The 15,590-nt window shown below is 37.1% G+C and overlaps 1 pseudogene; it reads right to left on the bottom strand.

Annotated features, from left to right (window-relative positions):
* LOC108712383 overlaps positions 1–15,590 on the bottom strand; it is a 613,424-nt pseudogene that overhangs the window by 176,273 nt on the left and 421,561 nt on the right.

Consider the following 15,590-nt stretch of genomic DNA (forward strand, 5'->3'; position numbering starts at 1 on the left):
TCCACCTGCAAACCCTATAAATTGCCTGTAGCTTGTAATCTGACTCAAACTCCTTGTTATGAGCAGGAGGAAGGCAGAACCGTTACCTTTACATGGTTCAGTGCCCTCTTTGTAAGTCATGATTCCAGATATAATGTTCTGTGACATCCGTCACATTAGGTGGATTATCAGCCATGAGCATAATTCAGGAGGATTTGTGAATAGAACACATTGCATTTTTTGAAGCATTTGATATAAGAAACACATTTTCCATAAAGATAAAGTCGGTGGGTGTGAAAAAAGCTTTTGATTGTAATCCTCTGTGTGTTATGTTAGAAGCAATGAATTGCAGCATGCCACAGGTGTATAGTGGCTGAACAGATGGAAAAATGTGTATAAGTCGGGTGCTCATTAGTACTGATGGCTTCTTGGCAATAATGCTTTTTTCCCAAGGTGCACTCGTACATCTGTTATACATTCATATCTATTATATGCTGAGGCAGGAATACATGTTTTATGAGATGCCATAATCAACTTTCTGGGAAGAAACACGGGGTCTAAGTCATCATCTTATGGAATCTAGAATATTTCTTTGAAATATATGTTCCTATTCCTAAGCTTACATTTTTATCTCTAAAATGCCATTGCCTTCCACTACATTATTCCTTTTCATTGTGTGAATAATTCTGTCAAATAAAGATATGCAGTTCATTTGCTGAACTGCATTTGTAAGTGAGCTTTACCTCTGAAATCAAATTCCTAATAATAAGAAGCCAGGAACGAAGCTCTTTAGACCCAAATAACAATTTCATAATCCTTTATGGAAAAGGCGCATTTCTTTAAAATTCCCGACATTTATAATTATGATAAAAAAATGTAAGCCTTGATGTTATTAGAAAAGGAAAGAAACAGTATTTTTGCTGTGTAGTTAAAACATAATAATAATAATGCTGAATATACATGGGCTTTAGGGGGTGTCTTTCAACTGCACCAGATGCAATAAGTGGTATATATCAGATTGTTTTATATTGGGTTCTATGAGAAGGGACAGAGAACAGTATACAGCAGAGGCAAGCAATACCATAAGGCAGGAGTCCCCAATCTTTTTTACCTGTGAGCCACATTTAAATGGAAAAAGCAACACAAGCATAAAATGACCCTGGAGATAAATAAGGGCTTTGGTTAGCTATTTTTAGGGCACTTTGTGAACTGGCAGCCTACAAAAGATTACATTTGGCAGTACACCTGTTTTTATGCAGCCAACGTTTGCCTTAAAGCCTGGAATTCAAAAATAAGCTCCTGCTTTGAGGGCACTAAGAGCAACATGATTGGCGAGGATCTCTGCCATAAGGCATAAGCCTTGACAACTACTGGAAACCTGTAGATATATACAGCCAATAATTTGAAGGGTCTCCGTGAACACTGGTAGAAAGTACCAATCGGATGCATCTTTTGCAAAAAAAAAAAAAAAAGCTCGCAAATCACCAGTGTTACCACCTTTTATTCCCCAAATTCTTGTATTCATCTATTAAGGGTTACTCTGACTGTATCCCTTTTTTTAAAGTGTTCACTTTTCTATGGCCGCAGGTCGATGATTAAACAAAAGTTGATGTATTTTTATCAAGTGACAAAATACAACGCTACTGCTACTAATACCATTATTACAGTGATATCCCGGAGATATGTCCCATTGCCCTTTTGGAGCCAGAATGGGTTATTTTACCCTTACTCTTTTTTTCTTGGGTTAAATTTATGGATATATCTTGCAGCTACTGTATTATTATATATGTAAGTGTACCAGTCTGAGATCCTGTTCTGAATTAAACTTCACTATCTTACTTTACCTAATATAGCATTATCCCATCCACTGGCCAAAATATTTACTTTACCAATGGACTAACCATCTCAATTCTCTGTCTTTACACCTGGCCATGTAAAATAACTTTACAATTATAACCTTTCAAAAATGCTGTACAATACAATGCCTTGGTATAATGTCCACTTCAATAAGTCTTCTACAAATGGTATAATTTAGCAGCAAATACAAGTGATGATATGTAATCCAAGTATAAACACATATACTGTATACATTATAAGTTATTCAATGTAGAAGATGAATAAATGGGGAAGAAATGCTAAAAAGAGGTTAAACATTCTTAAAAGGACTAGAGACTTTCTACAGATACAACACTGTACTACAATGGAGTATTGTAATGTTATGGATTTTTTGGTATCGAATAGTAAAGACTAGTGATGGGTGATTTTCTCCCATTTCGCAAAAAAATTAACAAAATTTCCTGCGCAATTCGCAAAACGTCCATTAAAGTCAATGGGCACCTAGAATTGTCGACGGCGACAGACGCCAGCAAATTTTCGAATTCGCACCAGGCGAATAAATTTGCCCATCACTAGTAAAGACATATTAGTAATTAATGCAAAGCAAATGAAAATACTATTAAAATATGTATGCAGTTATATAGTTATATTATGCAGTTAATATGTATTAGTTTTAATTTAATCTTCTGGTGTTTGGATAGCCTAAAGACACACATTTTGTTGTCACCGGAGAACTGGCTTAAATAATATTCTGCTAAGGCACTGACAAAAAAATGATCAGACATTCTAAGATAAGGCAAGTTATTAAAATCTCATCACGGTAAGTGTTAAATGGGAACTGAATTGATAAAAAATACAACATTTACCTTGTAAGAACTGTAATGATTATATTATTTACCTTATTACAAGAAATCCCATTTGCGCACACTGTTATTTTATTACTCTGCAATGTATGCATAGTGCACAACACATTTTTCAACACATGGGTAAGTGTTATAGAAATATCCGATAACAAAATGTCTGAGGAAAGTCTCCTAGGCGCAGCAGTAAGCAATTTTAATTAAGGATTCAGCAAGTATCAACACTAAAGAATGCCACTTTTCCTACTAATGTGCAGTTGTTTTGTTCATATTTCAGGTGTAAACAATTAATAGATGCATTTAATTATACATTTGCATGGCTTATGAAAGGATGCCCTGGTATGTATTTACTAAAGTCTGCACAAAATACCATTAAATGAGTAAAGTAGAATATTTCATATGTTCAAAGCTTTGGTATGCTCTGCTATGCATTTTGTGGGCAAACTAGTAGGTGCCTCAAGGAGAGAGCACAGTAATAGCCAGACATTTCTCTAAATGTGTCTCAGGTAGCCTAAATTATTTTTCAATGCAAGGCATTGAAACGGTTTTCATGAAAAAAAGAGGTGGGGACTTAAAATCTTATAGCAGGAAACCAAGTGGATATTCATTCTGGGCACAATATTCCCAAAGGGGATGAATAACAAATATGACACATCCTGTTATTTCTATATGAATAATCATTCTGGGCACAAGATTTCCAAATGGGATGAATAACTAATATGACATATTGTTATCTCAAAATTAAAATAAGTACACATTATATGACATATAGGTGCAAAAAAGATACCCACAGTACTAATAAGACACAATGTATTCTCTTTGTAAGCAAAAATAAGTAATGTAACTTTCTGGTTTTAATTTTGTTGCTTTGTTTTTTGTTTTTTGTCACTCGGGGGCATATTTAAGGTCGAGGTGAATTTTCAAATGAAAAAAATTCGAATTTCGAGTTATTTTTTTGTGTACTTCAACTAGGGAATAGTCCAAATTCTATTAGAATTTGAAAACAATTTGAATATCGAAATTTATCATGTACTGTCTCTTTAAAAATTCGACTTTGACCATTCGCCATCTAAAACCTGCCAAATTGCTGTTTTAGTCTCTGCGGGGACCTCCTAGAACCTATTTGGAGTCAATTGGTGGACTTCGAAAAACTTTGAATCGAATTCGATCGCATGTGCTATTTCTTCGATTCGTACGATTCAAATTTGGCCAAATACGGACCTATTCGATCGAAAACTGACCTATTTGACCAAAAAAAAACTTCGACTTAATTTCGGTTGGTCTATTTGAATTTGAATTTTCAATTTGAAATTCGACCCTTGATAAATATGCTTGTCTAGGGAATGTTATTATTCTTTGTTAGGTTATAAGGGTTTATTGCACATCCAGCTAGTGAGATGCTGCTTCTAGTAACTAGCCATGTTCATAATACAGCTGTCATTTCTTCAAATGCTGATTTGTATTTTCTTCCTGTATTGGTATTTACTGTTTCACACTATTTGTACAAGTAAACACTTTCAACATCACTTTGTGGTCTGAGAGTTGTTATGCAAAGCTTGCTGAATAATTGGCATTCAGCAAGGGCAGTACACTGCAAACTGCTGTTTGTTAGACCACCACCATCCATAAAGTTGTAATATCTGATTGACAGGTAGAAAGAATGATGTCTATGTAATGCTAATTGCTGTAGTCTAATCATGTCATTGGTGTGAGTTAGTGCCAGTAAAGCAAAAGCAAGAAAAGTTTTCAGTTGGCTGCATCAGGGGGTTGGAATATACCATAGGTTCCACAGATTTGAAGATAAGAAACAGCATGGGAACTGCATCCTTTGAGATTTTTACCCTCAACTAAAGTGAATATAACTCTAAGGGGCAGCTTTATTAAGGGTTGACTTGAAAATTAAAATTTTTGATATTTTTTATGGTTAAAACTCTTAAATTCGAATTGTGAATAATCCAAACTCGATTTGAATTTAAATTCTAATTCAAATTTGAATTTTGAGATTTACAAAACCTTGCCCCTTTAAAAATTCAAATTTGAAACCTGCCGAGTTCATGTATAAGTCAATGGGAGAGGTCCAGTGACCAATTTGAAGATGTTACTAGCCTTCCTGACATTCGAGTCGATTCGAGTTTAGTCAAATTCGATTCGAGTTTTTAAGTTGGTAATATTCATTCAAGTTTTAGATATTTGATTTATATTTCGAGAATATTTGAATTTATTAGAGTTAAAAAAATCACACAAATTAGAAAATCGACCTTTGATAAATGTGCTTATAACTCTTAATGCTAACATTTAGTCAAATTAAGCAGCCAGGATGGGAAAATATAGCAGGCAGGATTCTCATTAGAGTATTAAATTGTTCATTGCCCCGGAAAGATGGAAAGTCTTATTTTGTTGTTTTTAAGAATCCACCACTGCGATGGAATGTAGTATTGGTAGTACACTAGATACAGGGAGGCCAATTTACAAATTTTTCTTGGTCATGAAAAAACTAATCCATACATTAGGGTCGATTCATTGGAAAAATATAGGAGTAATCAATGGATGTCTTATATGGCTACAACTGTGGTTTTGATCATTCCCGTAGAGGTATCTGTTCGGTTACAGCTCGCAAGCATTACACTTTATTTAATTCCTCGTAATCGCGAATTATTTTTACTGTATATAATAGAATTTGTGAGGCAAGGATTTGTATATGAGTGGAAGACAGGTATTCCATGAATATATTGTGAGTGGATTGTTTATAGTTATAAAAAAATTTTATTTTGTATTATACGAATGCCCTGCACTACTGCTTTATATTGTTTGATGCACAAGCTAGTACAATGTTGTGTTCAGGGTGTCGATAATGTCTGCCATACATAGGGATAAGGCTAGGACTGTGAATAGATATATTTGTCTCCCAGGATCTTTAGGCTTTCATTAGGCTGTCTCCTGGCCTAATGTGTGTTCTTGTTTGAATGTTGACTATTACTCCAAATCACCTATAAGTTGCTGGAAAGGTCTGGGGTCGACGGCGGTCGGGTCACACATATTTACTAAAAGGGCAAATATGTGACTAACATCATTTCGGTTCTCTCACCGGGAATATCCCTTTACGCACAATGGTCTCCTGTGGGCAGAGTAAACTTCGGTACGTGATTAGTAGAGGAAATTTAGAGTATCTCTCATCGGTAATGAAATACTTGATCAGTTTAAAGGAATTTGGGATTGCGCCTTCATCCTCCCTAACACCAAGTTGAATTATGCGCTCTGGCGAATGGACGATAACCTGATGGCAAATTCACTTAAGATGGGGATTGGGTATAATATCTTGTGGAGATATCGTTATTTGCCACTGTCAGACGAGGTGTAAGTGGGGCGCCGACAGTGCTAATAGGAGTAGGCGACTTAAGGAGATATTTCTCTAAAAAGAAACTTGATACCATAAATAAATTTGGTTCTATGGGCTAGAGTCCCCACACGTTGACTCATGCAGTGGTTGAATAAAAGCTCCTTTTCTTGTTGATTTGCATCAGGGTGAACTATAGGGCTGCAAAAAAAGCAGTAACATTTCTTCTGTAAAGTGTTTTGGCGGGTCAAACGCCTGGTGGCTGGTTTCACCCACCCTACATTTCCTAAGCATATGGCAAAAATAAACTATTACACTGGCTCATGTTGTAGGGCATTTTAACAAACTCTTAATTTTATTAAGGTTTCCAGGCTGTGGTAGTATAATGTATATTCTATGTTACACTACATATACGTCCGGGAGAATAAAAGGCTTCAAGCCTTTAACCTTTACGCCTATACCGTATTGAACATAATGAAGGCCTAACGTACATATCTTCAAAAATCGCTGTGCAGTAATGCTAGCACACAGACTTCACCAGCCAATTCGGCGCCTGGGAAGAACCTTCGATTTTAGTGAATTAAGTGCTCTCTGCACACTGGCAACAACTACGGGGCATTTAAGAGCGAAGTTATAATACTGGCGACATGTTGGCGAAACGCGGGCGTGGCCGAATATTTGGAGGGAGATGAATTTGGTCACCCTAATGATGCCTAACAACTGGCGCACACCAGAAAAAAAAACTCCGACTTTATATAAAAAGTGTGTCTTTAAAAACCCACAATCACACTTCAGGAGCTATAATTGAGAGGTGTATTAAGAAGTAGTAGCCCTGCAATATATTATATAGTAAATGGGTTTGATATTTAGGTCACATGGTTTCTCAGTGCTTTTCCAAGACTGATTGGGAAAATAAATATTTAAAACTTAGGATTGTCTTGAGTGCAAAAAAAATGCATGTATTGTCAGTCCAAATGGTGAATATCTATTGCTAGTAAAATTGGTAACTTACTAAATGTCTTTTGCTGTTGTAAATCTGAAGCAAGATGAAAAATGATAACAGTTACTAATATCATACTGCAATTATAACGGCTTAATCAGGGGAGAAAATCATGTGTATATTGGCATGGGTACGAGCCTTACTGTACGCCAAACCCGCCAAAACTTAAATCTCAATTATTTATTGCACGCTGTCAACAAAGTAGCGCGTGGGTCAATCATTGGCTCCCCAGAACCCATCAGTCAAGTGTCAAAGTGGGAGGCTGGGGCCACCATCTTTCTCGACTCATTAGGCAGAGCCAATGCTCTTAAGGTCATCAAAACCAAAGACAAAAGCACACTTAGGTGGTGTCAGCAGTTGGTATAGCACCGCAACATAAACATCCATACCCCATATGGGCTTTCATCCCTGCAATTTGTTTTAAATCATATAAATTTAGTGTGATGGGGGAGTTATTGGGATAGTGGCAAGTGGAACTCATCCAACTTATATATATCCACCAGCTAAGAAAGAGCAGGAAACGCAACAAAGCACACAAACCTCCATTCACATAATATCGTGAGAGAAGAGCAATATGTGGATATCAGCAAGAAGCAAGAACCTTTCTCAGTTGCAATCTCAAGACACTCTGATTATATTCTGAGTATGTGCCTTAAAGGGGTCACAAAGCATTGTGGGTAGTTAAGATTAGATTATAATAGGATTACTCCACTATGGGAGATTAGTAGGATCAAGAGCCGTACACAGTGTAAAGAGAAGCATTCTTGATGTGTTGAAAGTATATGCTTACTGGAAAACACCTCCTTTGCCTTCTCGAACCTTTGTAATAACCTGCTGACAACAAGAATGTGAATAGCTGGCTAGTCGGGATTAATCAGGACTGGTGATTAGAAAATGTGTAAGAGAAAACTTCATGCCACGGTCCTATCTGAACAATACAGGGAAAGGTTTTAATTTATAAGCTTGGAAGAATAATGGCTTTCTGGAGCTTACACGCTTGTGTTTCAATGTATGTTTAAGGACAAAGAATCAAAAGGCAATGTTAGCAGAAAGGAGAAATCTGATAGCAATGAAATGACTTGGTATATAATGTGATACCACCAGAATAGATAATATAGCATATTTTCTTATTAACGGCACCACCAAGTTAACTGATGGCAATATGATGGTTGCTTCTGTGTCAATCTACTGGAAAAAAGAGCGGAAAGAGGTTTCATGATTATATGTGGAGAGCGATAGAGAAACATTTAGAGATTGCAGAACAGGGATTACCATGAAAAGAGAGAGTGTAAAAAAGTGAACAATGCTGCATTCAAAGAAAGCTTTTAAATGATTGGGTTTGCAGATTAGGTAAAAATAAACTGGGTAAATAGATGGAGGCTGTGCAAAAGAAAAATGTTATCTAGGATATAGAAAGGAGCACAAAATTTTATGAATATGAAGGGCTTGGAGTGGACTAGATTTCTTAAACACTATATAAGTCGCAGACACTATCTTTGCCTGCTCCCATTGCGATTGCACGTCTCAGTTTTAGTTCAATCAAGTGAGTGAAGGCAGTAACCAATCATGAGAACTTGAGGGGAAGGGGCACATGGGCATCCATTATCTGATTGCTTTTGGATATATTCTGTATATTGTGATACATTTGTCTCTATAACAATCAAGAGACGAATATGTACAAGAATGTGGCCCCCCTTCAAGTATCACTAGAGATAGGACATCGTGAAGTTACGTGAGGGAACTCGAGGAAAAATACAAGGAGAAAAGTAGTGTTCTGCATTATTATGTTACACAATCCACAGTCACTCCCAGCCTTTATACATTACATTTTTTGTCTAACTGATATTAAAGAACATTTTTTTATTTGCAGCGATGTTCCTATCTATTTACACAGTTTTTATTTTCAACACTGAACTGTTACCTGTTAATATATTTTCCCATATACAGATGGAAAACACACATAACAGGGTTTATATAGTTGCTATGGGAATACAGAATCTTGCAATCCTGATTACTCATATACAGGTTGCGCACAGGCTGATATGATTTAGTCATTGGGAAACAGGTGTTGACTTCACTGTCAGAACGGTCGACACACTTTTTTCTTCCTTCATCCTCCCAACGCCGCAAAGGACCCTCTCTCTAGCCTCACGCGTTTCAAGTAAAATGTTCCTTGAGCTAGGGGGCTACCAGTACCACTCCATAACATTGAGCATAGCAAGAGCCACATACAGAGGGGATTGACCCCTTGGAATGTGCGCCGCACATTGCTCACGTAAAGTTCACAAGGATCAGTTGAGTATAAATTATGGTAATGATAACAATTTGATAGGAGCACGAGATCAGATACTAGGAAAACAGGCAATATGGTCATTTACTGTCGGTTACAGTTCTAAAACAAGGCAAGGACAATGTGGTACACCAACAGTTGAATTCAGATACTCCGGATAAAGGACAAGACAATAGACAATAAGTCCAACGCACACGGTAAGCTTCTAATAGGACTCATAGTTTTAATGGTCGAGCAAGTATCGCAGCAGTTGTAAGGTTGGTGCAAAATTATTTTAAAAGGCAGATGTTAGTTCGCATAGACTAATATAGAAAAACATGGTAGGAAGAAATACATATTATCTCCATTTCAGGACACGCAGTAGAAAATTAACAGACCAATGTCCATTGGCATGTGCGGAATGCTTTGAATATTTACGTTTCCCTGTTATCTAGTGTGGGCATCAATTTTCGATTCGTTGCATCTGACCGCACACTCTAGCGGCCCAAGTCCCTATTACAGATTAAGCATGCAAGTGATCAACCTTGCTTTGCTCTATTGGCTCCCTTGCATAGAAAAAACATGAGCAATAATAACTTCTGGTTTGTAGGAAGATTTAGGATTCCCCAACTTTTACTAAGTGAAAAATGCTATAAATACGATGGCCCATGTTCAACAAACCAAAGATAAATGTATTCAAAAACTACAAATTTCCATAATTTAATTGTATTATTTTTACGGATTATTTGTTTAAAATGAATTGAGTGAATCAGTAGCACCTCCCTTTCTAGAAGTGGGTTCGACATTATGGAAGAGTTCCCGATTTAACATACTCATATATAGGGTATATATGATGTCCTTTTTCGGCTAACTAAGGAGGCAGAGAGAGAAAGAGAGTTAGAAAGAAATATTATATGATATTAATCAACATTTAAGGATATAAAATATGTAAAACATCAGGCGCAGTGCAAACATTCAAAAGCCCTACGATTTAATGTGAACCTCTATGATTGAATTGTTTATCCTTAGGTAGTAAATGAACATTAATGGCGAGAAATTTCAAATTGCCTAAAGTCGTCTATTCATGAGTTAGGTGTATAATGTTGTCTACGACAAAATAGAGCTAACTTAAAACTTTGAACTAGACAAATCAAACTCTTAAAATAAATAATCTTTTAACTTTGAGTCTAATACAGAGAAAATCATTGATAAATAGAACTATGTGGCTAAAAATGTGGGAACACCCACAGTAAAGATGCAAATTTCAGATCCTCAGATAATATAAGGAAGACGTCATTAATCTTTCTCTGATTACTATTAGACTCTATTTTCATGCCTGTGTAATACGTAGATATGATTATGAGAATGTATTCAATTTTGATGTTGCTTTTCTCTTTATGTTCCAAAAACACTATTCTCTTTAACCATAATGTCTCCTATTCTTCTTATCTTAGGTGGTTTCAAAAACATTTGGGTCCTCTTTGTTAATAGTAGTTGTTATCGATATTAGCATCATCGTCACCTAATAAAAAAATAAAGATTCTACCGTCTTTTTGCGAGTGTCAAAAATATTTTCATCTTATTTGAGGTATGTCATTGGTTTTCCCGATAACGAGGTCACTAGAAGTTAAAGGAGAAGGCAAACGAATATTTATGAAATGTTGTTACAGAGAACGTCAATGTCAATTGAATGCTTTCTTTCCAATGTTATATGGGTTTGGAGAAATGCTAATTTTTTCGATAGCCCGAGAGGTGTTTAGTACTTACAGAGTGTGTTGTCCCAAGCTCTCGCTACATACCCCAGTGGACAAACTAGAATGTGTCTACATTGAACTCTGGGAGTTCCTAATTGACTTTAGTAATAAGATGGGAATTATTCATGTATCTAGAGGAAATAGATTATTACCTTGTTTTTCCACTTCGACGTTCCATTCTAGAAAGGATTTAACAATGGTAGAAGAAAGTATTGAGATTAAGAAATGAAACCGAACAGGTATAAACTGCTTTGCGCCAGAAAGTAAATATCAATCCCTCCTGGGTACTGGAGTACCTACCCTGGGACCCAAAAAAAAAAAAACATAAAGGGTCCTGGAAGTGTGTTTAGACTCTGTTTTTAAAAATCTGTTACAAGAGAGCATTAAGAAGCACATTCCCTGGCTCCGCCTTTTCAGAATTAAGAACTAACAACGAACTTTTCATTGTATGTATTTTTCAAATAGGTACTTCAAATTTCTTTAAAATGATTGATAGATCATACTACGCATCTTAAAATATGACAGTATCATGTGATTTATGCCTCGTTTTTAACTAAATGGAAGACAGTTATTAGCAAAAGCGGACCGAATCAATGTGTTCTGCTTGTCAGAATTTTGTCATAGTTTTGAGTGTTTAATTATAGTTCTAATTGTTCTATGGGCAGCAATCAGTGGACACGGAATTTTCTCACCTTTTTTGTCAACCAGGAGTCCTTTGTGTCAAACTGGCTAAAACGAGTAATATGGGAAGTATGGGACCCTATATATTTTGGCATTTGGACGGGGCAGGACCAGGACTAGGACTTTAATATCCCTCTCCCTGGAAACTTCTCTTATCCACGGAATAACACAGCCCAGAGCTGGGTCATATGTTCCCCGGGCAAAAATAAACCATCCCGTTGGGTTAAGAATTGTAATGAGCAAACAGCAGGGAGGATTATACAAAGTAATATTGGGTAGATAATATGGTTGAAATAAATATACTTTAGATAACTAATGACAAGATTTTAGGGAATGCAGTGGACTCATTAGTCCAAAACTACCATTGTGAGGCTGCTCAGCTGAAAAAGAACCCACAAATGACTGGCTTACCAAGAGAGTATTAAAGACCTAATTTATTCTCGATATTCATGCTTCAGTGAGATTCAGATGGCTAGTGTAACGCCGCAAGTTGTGCATTTATTTAGGGAATACCGCTTCCATTAGTTCACCTTTATACCAGAACCTTTTTCTAAGATTACTACCCGCTTGCTATGGGCGCGAGTGAGCTTTGTAGAGAGAAGATGGAGCGACGACTTAGGAGCTCGAGCGCAAGGCACAATACCATGGAAGGCACTAATTTTAAAGATGGCATTAGTTGTTTATCATCTATGGGATTTATAGGGGAATAGGGGAAATGAGGTGCTAAAAAGAGACGGTCACATGTGAAAGCCTCCTGGCCTTTATCACAGCGAATAAACTGTCTAGACCACGGGTTTACTCCCGGCAGAATACAGGTGTAACATATGCATGAGGCACGGGACATACAAGATTGTCTATTTAATGGATATTCGCTTGGGAGTCAGGTTTGCAGGGTCTCTACATTCACAATTGAATCACCTTGTACTCCTATAGGACGCTTTTATTGTAATTCCTTTTGGCATGCTTCTAAACCCTTTCTCCTTTAAATATATTAACTTTCTGACCCCTAGGTTTTTCCTTCTGACGTATGGCTGTATCACTGTCTTACGGCTGTTAACATTAATCTAATAGCTTAATGCCCAATGACTATCTCCCTTCGTTAATGTCTGGCCTGGACTGCTGGTGATTGTCTCTAATTTAGCATACTGCTGGTTATACTTTATATGTCCCGCTTCTAGTAGCTGGTTAACAGACACTATAAGTGGATTATCTCAGCCATGTTTCTCCTGATTATGTGATGGGCCCTGAGGAATTTTGGTAGCCGGAGGACAATTACTTCCGTACTTCTATCTGGCTTCTCTCTCGCCGAAATGGCAAGATACCATATACTTTCTGTGAAACCGGGCGCCGGCGGCGGCTCGTTTGTTGACGCTGGCGTCCGTTTTTTTGACGCCAGCAATCGTTTTTTTGGTGAAAATATGCATCGCGAGTGTTCCAAAAAACGGACGCTGAGGTCGCATTTATTTTGACCGCCTGTTGAATTTTCGCATGCAGAAACTTTGCGGCTGTTTTCGCAAATTTATCGCAACGCGTTTGGCAAATCGCTTGTTCGATTGGACTTTAGGCGGACAACTTTCACTCGCTCTTTTGCCCCTGCAACTAATTTTTGCGGGCACACGCACTCACTACTTCCTCAGCAAAATGATTATAGTGCCATTTGACACTTGCTTCCCATTTCACTCAGGGGTTTTATGGAGGACTACAGGCACTACCTCTTTCCCAATACTGATATTGCGAGTAACCATAAGCTATAGAAAAGTTAACAACACTTATTATAAACCTAAACTTGAGTATTGCTCATTCCTAGTACCTCTCAATGAAGGATAATTAATAAAATGGTGTTATTTATTTGCATTAAATGAGGTTACGCTTTCAGTTGGGATAATAGCCTTCCTGTGATCTCTGAGCTTTCTTATTCTATTAACCGGCTCTTTTTGGATCAGCACACACACACACACCGACACAACACGAAAACAAACTAACCCACACACTGCAAAAATGAAACTACAATTTACTTACTACTTTATTAATATTATTAATTACGTACTTACAGGTATGCCTATTTTGGAACTAAGGACACACACTTATTGGGGAATATAGCGCAAGTACACGTGGCGGACGGTAGGTGGCTGATCACATAAGTAAATTTGACTTGTTGTTATCATTTTAAGGGAATGTGCCATCACTCTCAAACACCTCAATTCTCTGCAAAGCAGAATGTTAGTCGCAGAGAAATGACCAAGTCCTTTTATAAATAATAAATACAAGCACCGGTAATTCTTACTAAAAGTTTAACTTTAAAATTTATTGGGCTAGGTGGCTTTATTTATTCTAAGGTCAGGTGAGCACGCCCGCCCGGTTGCATTTGCTGAAGCTACGTGCGATGGCGACAGCCCAAAATAAACAGGAACACTGCCGCTAACGACATGGCACGTTACAAACAGTAATGGGGGTTTTAATTAACAGACAAAGGACATTCTATAAGTATGTCAGATACACTAGTGAGCAAGGTAGGTGCTCATGGGACTATTCTAAAGACACGATCAAGGATTGTGCCTTATGAACAGTGGGGATAATAGAGTTGTTCAATTTCCAACCGACCTGCAACCTTGTCCCTTATTTTAAGACACAAGATGGGAATGTAAACCAAAGCTCTAAAACAGATTAGTTTGTAAAGATGGGAATCATTGCATCTATGTGGAAGCATAAAGATGTAAAACCCTGCTGTCTAAGCCGTGGATCTTGAATTAGAAAAAGAATATTTTCAGGTGGTCTAACAACAACATACTTTTTGTAAATTTTCACTGATGACGATATAGACCCTTTCAAGTAAGAAAGAAAGAACTTCTTCTCACTTCTTACTTTTTTCATAATTTGTTATTGCCTATTGGCCTCTAGCTGATTGGGTTCTATCGCTACAGCCGAAAAAACGTCCTAGGTGGTAATGAATAACACAGTCTAACCAGTCCATGTCCAACCACCTAGGGTAAATGTTGCGATTGGTGTGCTCGCGATCAAGGTTTCAAGGACATTAAGAGATAGCTAACTTCATTAAACCAAAAATCATGCAAGCAGGAAGGTAGGCTAAATTAAGATAGAGTGGTATAAGTTGCTTTTAGTCTATGTGTGGTACGTATTAGCATTGCTAAGGCTAAGGGCTGAATATGGAGGCCCGTTCACATGATATTTTCCCATGGGCTCCTCCTTTCTTACCTAGGAGGACTTCAAAAATATTTATAGTACCTATTGCCGGTAGTCACGGTGATCTTCGTGTTAAGAAATGCCATATCCTTGTATGGTTTGTGTCTGAAACTATCATCTAACAACTTTATTGGTTTAAAACCATCCTTGCATTATGGATGCAGTAAGAAAGATATGGAAGATCCAGCAGCACACTGGAAGGTTCTTTGTTAAAAGAGCACCTAGAAATTAGGAATCTAATGTCCACCTTCCCTTTTTCGCGGGCTACTTATTCTCTTTTACTTCCCGAGCTTCTGATATGTCCGTTTATGATTACAAGGGGCAGTTTATGGATCGGGTTTGACCGTTGAATTTGAAATAATCAACTCACAAACTAAACATTATATGCAAAGAAGGGAAGACCCATAGTTGCCTAGATGTTCTTGAGTCCGAATGCGCCAGGCCCAGTACATATATAATTTAAACTATTTTAAAGGTCGCAGGTTGTAAATTTCTCTCAATATACTTTTGCATAAACCATATTATCATTTAGATTAAGTATAATACAGTGACAACGATCCAGGCATTTATGAGCTTAAAAAATTTAGCACACTCTAAAACTGTGTGAATTGTAGAATCTGGTACATTGCTGCCAAAGTTTGAGTTTTTATTAGATAATTACAAAAAAAACTCCTAC

The sequence above is a fragment of the Xenopus laevis genome, chromosome 3S (genome assembly GCF_017654675.1).
Source record: "Xenopus laevis strain J_2021 chromosome 3S, Xenopus_laevis_v10.1, whole genome shotgun sequence".
NCBI classification, from domain to species: domain Eukaryota; kingdom Metazoa; phylum Chordata; class Amphibia; order Anura; family Pipidae; genus Xenopus; species Xenopus laevis.